Source organism: Mustela putorius, unplaced genomic scaffold (assembly GCF_011764305.1).
Source record: "Mustela putorius furo isolate JIRA1106 unplaced genomic scaffold, ASM1176430v1.1 tig00003853_pilon_pilon_pilon, whole genome shotgun sequence".
Taxonomy (NCBI): domain Eukaryota; kingdom Metazoa; phylum Chordata; class Mammalia; order Carnivora; family Mustelidae; genus Mustela; species Mustela putorius.
This window is the reverse complement of record NW_025422005.1, coordinates 74,376,448-74,384,597: the sequence shown is the minus strand read 5'-3', so window position 1 is coordinate 74,384,597 and position 8,150 is coordinate 74,376,448. Positions and strand designations below refer to the sequence as shown.

Here is an 8,150-nt window from a genome sequence, read left to right as displayed (position 1 = left end):
TATATCTTGAAACTATTGGTATTTCACAGGACTCTATCCTCAGTTCCTTTTCCTTCCCTCCCCCCATTTTCCATTATTCTCTTCTCTTTCTTTCTTCTCTCCTTTTCTCTGGTATAAACCATCCCTGGGCAGTCTTACTTATTCACATAGCTTCAGGAGCCATCTATATGCCAGTAACTTCCACACTATATTTTAAATCTAATTTTTTCTCTTTCTTTTTTCCTTTTATTCATTTAAGACTGGGAATACTTTATTCAAGCCCATCAGAGAAATGGACAGCTTGGGTCTATAACAGAGCATGTGTTTTAAAGCATAGGTTAGCATTGTATATGAGACTATACACTGCTACGCACAAATCAGCTCATAAGAGCACAACTTTTCAAGTTTAAAACAGAACAAGCTTCCCTGTAAAAGAAGCACCTTTGTGATATTTTTAACTTTAGTAGTCTTCTCCTTTTTCACCCTCTCCTTCAACAGAATCCACATCAGCTTCTTCATAATCCTCTGAACGACAGCCATGTCCTCATGGGCCTCAAAAAAAAAAAAACCACTGTCCTTCCTCCATGCCCTCCCCCACATACCAGTGAACAAAGGCACACTTGGCATACATCAGGTCAAACTTGCAGTCCAGGCAAGCCTAGGCCTCAGTGATGGCTGTGGTTGTGTTCAGCAGGCACACAGCTCGCTGTACTTTGGCCAGGTCTCCACCAGGAGGCTGGTAATTAATGCCAACTGGGAAACCAGAGGGGAACCAGTGCACAACCTGGATAGTATACTTGGTCTTGATGGTGGCAATGGCAGCATTGATATCTTTGGGAACCACATTTCATGGTATAACAGGCAGCAAGACACGTATTTACTGTGGTGAGGCTCACACTTCACCACCTGGTTCACTGGCTCAAAAGCATGCATTGGTGATCTCTGACAGAAAGCTGTTCCTGGTAGGCTTTCTCAGTAGAGGTGACAGGGGCATAGTGTCCAGAGGGAAGTAGATGTGAGGATAGGGCATGAGGTTGGTCTGGAATTCTCTCAGATCAACATTCAGGGCTCTCTCAAATCTGAGAGTAGTAGTGATGGAGGACACAATTTGACCTATCAACCTTTTTTGATTAGTGTTGTTTGGCATTCAATATCGAGGTTTCTACAACGGATGTCACAGATGACCTCATTGTCTACTCTGAAAGCACAATCAGATTGCTCCAAGGTGGTATGGGTAGTGAAGGTGGAGTTGTAGGGCTTGACTACAGCTGTGGAAACTTGGATAGCTGGGTAAATGGAGAACTCCAGCTTGGACTTCTTGCCATAATCAACTTAGAGACATTCCATCAGCAGAGAGGTAAACCCGGAGCCAGTTCCCCCTCCAAAGCTGTGGAAAACCAAGAAGCCCTGAAGACCTGCACTGGTCAGCCAGTTTCCGAATTCAGTTCAAGACAAGGTCAATGATTTCTTTACCAATGGTGTAGAGCTCTCTGGCATAGTTATTGGCAGCATCTTCCTCTTCTGTGATGAGCTGCTCAGGGTGGATGAGCTGGTGGTAGGTGCCAGTGTGAATGCCATCAGTGACTGTGGGTACCAGGTCTATAAACACTTCCCTGGGCACATGCTTCCTACCTCCTGTCTCACTGGAGAAGGTGTTGAAGGAGTCATCTCCTCCCCTAATGGTCTTGTCACTTGGAATCTGGCCATTGGGCTGAATGCCATGTTCTAGGTAATAGAGTTCCCAGCAGGCATTGCCAATCTGGACGTGAGCCTGACCAACATGGATGGAGATGCATTCATGCATGGTTGCTGCTTTGTGACTGCCAAGCAGATGGCAGAGAGGAAGGGGAGATGTTGTTGTTTCTTAGGTGGTCGACATAAGAGAACCTGCCAAGTGCCAGATACTTAAAAGGACTTAATTGCCCTCTAGATATTTCTTCTTTGGTGTTCTGTAAGTCCTTGAAACTGGACATGTCCAAAAATAAAACTCAACATTTTCTTCCCACCTGAATCTGTTTTTATCTGTTTTTTCTTTCTTTTTCCTTTTTTTTTTTTTTTTTTTCTGCCTTGCCTGTCTCAGTGACTGGTATCTCCATTCCCCAGCCAGAAATTAGGTGTCACCTCACTCACCCACAACTTCACCCCCCATTAAAGTGACAAATTCACCCCTGTTTTCCCAGATTTTTTTTGGTGTTTGTATGAAAAATTTCACATCCGTGGAACCCCCACAGTTCCATAAAAACTGGAATGGCTTGCCTGGAGCTGTCTTAATTTTAAAACTGAAAGTCTCATGTCTTGGGAACCTCTTTAGTCCTGGACAATCCATAAGGTTGATAATCCTTTTGCCTCTATCCAATCAATCATCAAGACCTACGGATTTAAACTTTAATGTGTCCGGGTTGTCCAGTTCTCCCCATCTTCACTGTTACTCTAACCAGCATAGGTCATTGACATGTCTTGCCTTGACTGCTGCAAAGTTTTGCAACTTTCCTTTGCCTCTAGCATTTCTTCCTCCAACCCATTCTCTGAATTGCTGCTAGAGTCATCTTTCTAAACTATAACCTTGATTGTATAATTTTTCTTTTGAAATCTCTGTGACTGTTCTTTATTTGCCCTACGATAAGGGGCACACTTTTTTTTTTTTTTTTTTTTTTTAAGTAGGCTCCATGCCCAGTGTGGAGCCCAATGTGGTGCCTGAATTCGCAACCCTGAGATTAAGACTAAGCCACGCCAGTGCTCCAAGGGGCTTATGTTTTAAAATGTCTCACATGACCTCTCATGAAATCATCCTGTTTATTCTTTCATGCTCATCCCTTCTCACTTTGTTGTTACACTGCATATGAGCCCAGATACCAGCTGTCTCCTCTATGAAAGCAACCTTTGTTTTTATTTTACACCCACATGGACATAGAACTTTTGCATATCTTCACATTCTCTATGTTGAGCCCATCTCTACAAAAGTCTTGGTAAGAAACACAGAATTCACAGAGAAGATGAAAGGGATCTCCTAGCATGTGTGGTATAGCAGCAACACCCCAACTCACTATTTGACATTTCTTCTCCAAAGTTCCTTCTCAGCTCTGACACTCCTCTAAGATTTCTTTTTTCCTTTGTCTCTACTTTTCTTCCAAGGTATACAGCCTTCCTGGATCTATACCCCCCCTTCCTGTGTCCCTTCCCCAATCTCTTTACACTCATCTCTTTATTATCCTGAGTGATTTGGCTTTGCCCTAGATCCTCTTTATAAATGTACATTCCCAACTCCATCTCAGGGTTCAACAAAACAAAGTGTCCTTCTATTTTGAGATTCCATTCCTGCTCAGTGCCATCATTTTTAACTTGACATGTCTGGTGGGGTCTCATCTCTCATCCCAAGTGGGTTGTTAAAATACTTCTTGAAAAATGTGGTGTTACCCTATTAGAGAAATTGTTTTACCAGCTGTTAAGACAGTAAAAGTTTCTTCCTTTTGTCACCTGTTTTTCAGCTATAATTGCTTCCCTATAGTTCTCATAATTTTTCTTGTTCTCTTCTACTGTGTCTTTGTATAGGTTGCCAAATCACCTGAGATACTATATCACCATTTACTTAAAAAAAAAAGGAAAGGAAGAAAGATTTGACTGACTAATAAATACACCTAAAGTTATAATATTTTTCCCTTGCCAAAATTTGTCTTCAGCATCAAGAAGGATGGACTGCTTTTATAAATGGAACTGGTGTTAGATGTAGTTCATGAGGTTTGATTTGAACAAAGAAATTCCTAATTATATCATGACTCATTTTAGCATTTTTAATCATCATAGTATGATGAAATTCACTGCATTGGTCTCTAGGGGATTAGAAAGAAAACTAATTTCAGTTTTTGAAAGTCATTTTCAAGATCTCCAAAGAAGGCTTATATAGGATATGAAAGGGGCCTAAAAAATTACATAGTCCTCAGTCTGAGTCTGAGAATTAGTACAATTAATCAAAACTGCAATCCATCTTCCCCTAGAAAACAACAATATGCAAAACACATGGCCATTGTGTGCAGTCCAAACAATCATGTACATGTACAGGTAGGTTATATTCAATTCAATTAACCTAGTTTATTTCTTGATAACATCATTGAATATATCTACATTTTTTACTAATGCAAATGATTGAAGATTTTAAGATGGCAGTAGAATAACTTTATGTTGTATGTGGAGAGTCACACTACTCGGGTTTTTCAGTGGCCTTCCTTAGTGCTAGGACACTTGAGCTTCAAAGACTTGAGAGGAGTATGGATTATCAAAACAAATACAGAGTTGGAGTTCATAAACCCGACTTCCATATATATAGCTAGCTATATTTTCTTAAGTCTTTTATTTCATTTTATTTTTAAAAGATCTTTAAAATTTATTTAACAGAGAAAGAGAGATCACAAGTAGGCAGAGAGGCAGGCAGAGAGAGAGAGGGAAAGAACCCAATGTGGGACTCCATCCCAGGACCTTGAGATCATGATCTGAGCTGAAGGCAGAAGCGTAACCCACTGAGCCACCCAGGCACCCTTCTTAAGTTGTTTTAAACTCTCTGCATTCTTTAACTTTTTAAACAATCTTTACAATCACATTTTATTTTATTTTATTTATTTTTTGAAAAGATTTTATTTTTAATAATCTTTTTTTAAAATTAATTAATTAATTAATTTGACAGAGAGAGAGAGATCACAAGTAGGCTGAGAGGCAGGCAGAGAGAGAGAGGAAGCAGGCTCCTGCTGAGCAGAGAGCCCGATGCGGAGCTTGATCCCAGGACCCTGAATCATGACCTGAGCCGAAGGCAGTGGCCCAATCCACTGAGCCACCCAGGCGCCCCTATTTTTAATAATCTTTACACCCAACAAGAGCCATGTGTTCTTCTGACTGAGCCAGCCAGGTGCCCCTACACTCACATTTTATTGTTATGTTATTGTTATTATTATTATTATTATTAATATTATTAACATATTCTTATATGTTGATGTTGTTATTATTATTATTTTGGTGCAAAAAGATGGTTTTATTAAAGTACAGGGACAGGACCCTGGGCAGAAAGAACTGCTGCACTGGAGTTGTGAGGAATGGCTGATTTAAACTATGGGGTTGAGGGAGATAAGGAAAAAGGGAGGTGTCCAAAAGGACTTTCATAAACTAAAGAAGACCCTCAGGATACTAGAGGCCTTGTGGTTATCATGCTAAGATTGTTTTTCCCTCTAGCAAAGCATTCACATTATGAAACTTGGAAGTTTCCTAGAGGAATGTCACACATATCCCACCCAGAAGTGGGGAGGGGAGTTGCCAGGTGTCAGGTTGTGCTTTGTCCTCAGTTTGTCTTCTGCTTCCTCATCATTTCCCCCCTGAAGAATCTGGCCCTTAATTTTTTAAGGTTGGGGAAGGCAGAGGTCTTATTTTCTGTAATTTATTCCTGCTGAATAGGAGTGTATAGATGTCTCTACCAACTGGTCAATATTGGTCAGCTGGGGAACATGAGGGGGAGTTACAAAAGGTAGAGACAGCTGAATCTAATGTGGTCACCATGTATGAACCTCCTGGAGTAGATAGGATCGTTTGTTGTAGTGAAGTGATCGTAATGATGGAGTCTCAGCACCAAGCAGAGAGACACTTCATCATTTTTTGAAGAAGAGTTTGAGGTCTAGAGGTCCATGGGAGTAAGAAGGCACATTAATTTGCTCATTGGTCTCCTGAGACACTGGTCAGGAAATCTGAAGTGGACAGCATTAAGTCTAGAGGGTCTTTTCTTGCTTTTTGACAGAGAGGGAAGAAGAAGCCATGGTGCCTGAGGCACTGAGGACGGTATCATACACTTACATTTTAAAAGAGAGATGGGACGCCTGGGTGGCTCAGTTGGTTAAGCAGCTGCCTTCGGCTCAGGTCATGATCCCAGCGTCCTGGGATCGAGTCCCACATTGGGCTCCTTGCTCTGCAGGGAGCCTGCTTCTCCGTCTGACTCTGCCTTCCACTCTGTCTGCCTGTGCTCGCTCTCGCTCACTCTCTCTGACAAATAAATAAAAAATCTTTAAAAAAAAAAAAAGAAGAGAAAAAAAAAAAAAGAAGAGAGATCTTCCCTTGTTTTCTTTCTCATTGCTGGAGGAGGAGTGGGTGTGTGGATGGGGTGATTGGGAGATGGGCATTAAGGAGGGCTCATGATGTGATGAACATTGGATGTTAATAGGCAACTGATGAATTATTGAACTCTACATCTGAAACTAATGATGTACATGTTGGCTAATTGAATTTAAATTAAAAAAAGAAAGGTAAGATAAAGTAATAGGTGTGAAAATACTTTGAAAATGAAAAAAGCTTTCCAATCGTAGATGGGCCTGTCATCTTTTAAATTTGCAAAGGGCAAAAATGAGGAGATTCATTGTACTAATCTGTTCATCCTTCCCACTATTCAACTATCCATCTCTCTTACACATCCTTCTTTCAACAAGTATTTATCAAGTACTTAATGTTTGCATATGATGGCTACGGTGGTCCCAGTCCTCATGGAACTTACATGCTTGTATAAATAGTACACAGACAACTTAAATTCAAATTGATAAAGACTATACTTGAAAAGGGAACCTTGGGATGGTTGGAGCAAGTAGGGTTGTGGTTGGGAAAGGTTTTCCATAAAAATGATGCCTAGATTGTCTGATCTTTTAGCTTTCATGAGAAAATATGGGAAATGTTGTTAAGTGTCATGGGAAGTATGGGTAGTAGCAGGACAAAGAGAGGTAGTAGAATGTTCCAAGCAGAAAGAACACGATGTGCAAAGGCCCTGAGGCAAGAGTCAATTTAGTTCAACAAAAATTTCAAGGTAACAGTTCTGCCAGGTGAGAAATCTTCATTTGAATTATTTATGAACAGAGTAGTAGCTAGTTCCATAGAATATCTGATGTGTGAAAGGTGTGCCATTTATCCATTTGCAGCTGTCCTTTGGCCTCAAGTTTTAGATTGAATTGTACTACCCCTGGCAGCTCTCTTTGTCTTTTTTTTTTTTTTTTCTTTCCCCAACCTCTGAAAAGTAGATTGTTAAGACTAAAACTTTTGGTTTTTAAGGCATGGCATTTTGAATTGAAACCCTGCCATTGTCAGAGGACTCAGTAAAAAAAACTTCCCATCTCTTCCCATTTTGAAGAGGAGGAAACTGCGTGGCAGAGAGGCTAGTTACCTTTTCCTAGGTTCCCTAGCTATTAAATTGCAGTTGCTAAAGCAAATACAGGCTAGACCTGGAATAATAGTGGTCTCTACATATTAGAATCAGTAGGAACATGACCACAGGAACATGTGAAGATCAAGAAAAACCACATGGGCTGACTACTACCTTTAACAATACAGGATAACAAGGCTACTCAAACTCTTATCAGGGACAAAAGCACATTCTTCATCTCATTTGATGGATCAAGTCTTCTAGTCTGAAAACATTGCCAAGGTTACCTGCCAGGGCTCTTTCCTAATATCCTGTTATTAGAGGAGTTGAGACTTGAAAGTCTGAATTGTTTCCAAGTGTTCCCTTGAAGTCGACAGCTAGTGGAGCATAAAAAAGGCCCCAAGCAATGGCTGGAAACCTGGAACTGTGAAATAAGGAAAAGGCAAATGAAGTGGAAGTATAAGAAACCCCATGCAAACTTCCATTTACCTGGGGCTGACAGTTTATGATTCCTAGGGAGACTGGGTAAATATAATCAGAATACTTGCTAAAGATCTCCAGTCTTTTTTTTTTTTTAAGATTTTTAAAAATTTTTATTTGACAGAGATCACAAGTAGGCAGAGAGGCAGGCAGAGAGAGAGAGAGAGAGAGGAGGAAGAAAGCTCCCTGCTGAGCAGAGAGCCCAATGCGGGGCTCAATCCCAGGACCCTGGGATCATGACCTGAGCCGAAGGCAGAGGCTTTAACCCACTGACCCACCCAGGCACCCAAGATCTCCAGTCTTGACCAATGATTAATCACAAGGATGACAAAGCACAGGAAAACAGTCCCTCTGATTATTTGAATATGTTTGTAGTTAGATATGGTGAAGAGAAGCCGGTCTGTCCCGAGTGAAGGTAGTAGTGCTATTTTTTGTCTAACGGATGTATATCACACCAAGAAACATTAATGATTCAATTTCTTCACACACACTTCCCCTAGTAAATATATATCAGGCCAGCAGCAAAGCTTCTGTTGTA

At 40.7% G+C, this 8,150-nt stretch overlaps 1 pseudogene; it reads right to left on the bottom strand.

Annotated features, from left to right (window-relative positions):
- Positions 1–439: 439 nt before the first annotated feature.
- Positions 440–1,783, bottom strand: LOC101675200 (annotated as a pseudogene).
- Positions 1,784–8,150: the final 6,367 nt, after the last annotated feature.